This window comes from Palaemon carinicauda, chromosome 18, assembly GCF_036898095.1.
Source record: "Palaemon carinicauda isolate YSFRI2023 chromosome 18, ASM3689809v2, whole genome shotgun sequence".
Taxonomy (NCBI): domain Eukaryota; kingdom Metazoa; phylum Arthropoda; class Malacostraca; order Decapoda; family Palaemonidae; genus Palaemon; species Palaemon carinicauda.
This window is the reverse complement of record NC_090742.1, coordinates 122,961,936-122,963,509: the sequence shown is the minus strand read 5'-3', so window position 1 is coordinate 122,963,509 and position 1,574 is coordinate 122,961,936.

Genomic DNA, 1,574 nt, shown 5'->3' with positions numbered 1-1,574 from the left:
AATACCTTTAAAGCAAATTATCAGTTATTAAATTCAACGATTTCATTTACTTGAAAATCCCAATTCTGTAAAATCTCACTTAGGGAATCATAGATCTCTTGACAATTATTTCTTTGAGAGCTGAGAATTTCTCTTTTAAGAGAATAAATCCTAATCAAACAGACACCTGTCGGTTCCAAAATTCTCTTTTCTGTGCCAATGGTAATTGTATTCCATTTAATTCGGGTTAAATAATGAATAACGACTGGATCAAGGTCTTTTGTGACTATGGCATAAATGGGTTTATAGGGAACAAATTGAAACGTTCTTTAAAGAAAATTGATTTAAAGAATTTTCTTTTTTTTTTTCTCTTTCCTTGAACTATATGGCTTATATGAACATTTCGGGCAGAGTGTATACCTTTCTTAGATGAAGTTTTTCATTCACAATTTTTATCTGAATATTTTACAACACAATATCAGGAGTATAGTTTCCAACAAAACTACACGAGATGGACTTTATATTTAAAAGGGTTTCAAATCTTAACAAACATTGTATGGCTTATTCATCGGATTATATGTATTTTGGCGAAAAGCTGAGATTTAATAATCCTTACAATGTGCAGTTTTCTTATGAAAAAAAAAATTTTATATTTAATTTCACAGTTGATAAGAAAATTTAATATACAATATATGCGAGGCGAATGATATACTAAAAGATTTATTTTATATGAAAGTATCCTTCACACACATTTGGAAAATTTGACAAACAAAATATTTAAAAATCTCCATCGCAGTTCCGTTTACTTGATTATATAAAACGTCATCAAGAACGAAAAGACATCGGCGTGGCTAATTTAGAGACGAAAACCCGAGTTCTCTGATCTGCATCTTGCTAATCGATTGTACTAAATTAATCTTTGTGAATTGGATCTGTTGGTCTTAGTGACATAAATATCTTTAAATTCTTATTGTGACATTTTATAAACACCGGAATCAGACTGATTCGGTCATAATTATGGATACATGACTATCAATTAAACCAAATGGTTAGTTTTGGGATATTCAGTGATGTTTCAGATCGTTTGAACTAATGGAAGCTTTATTTTACAGCTAATTTTTTTTTGTTTATTGTTTGCGGGACCTTTGTCGTTCGCATATTCATTTGCTTTGTTTATGGATTTATCGATGACTCATGCAGCAAAGCTACTGATTCAGATGTTGACGAAGGGTTTTCTATTTTTCCCTAGATTCTGCAAAAATTCTGGAGCCTGTAGAAAAGGAAATATGGGAAACGAAACCAAAGTGAATCGACGCGATTCCCTGTTCGTTAAGGCATTGTTTAGTAAACAATGCAAAATCTGGAACAATAACAACAACAACAACAACAACAACAAAAATACATAAAAATTATTCAGTAAAGGGAGGAAAACTTGTCAGGCATAGTTTCCGCTCACAGTTTCTGCTGAATATATGACAATCACAGACAAAGAAACTTCACTCATGCATGTGCATAGTTAACAGCGCAAACGTCATTACTATTATCAGACAGTAATAGAAAACCTGACATAGTTCCTGAATCAAAAGAAAAGCGTA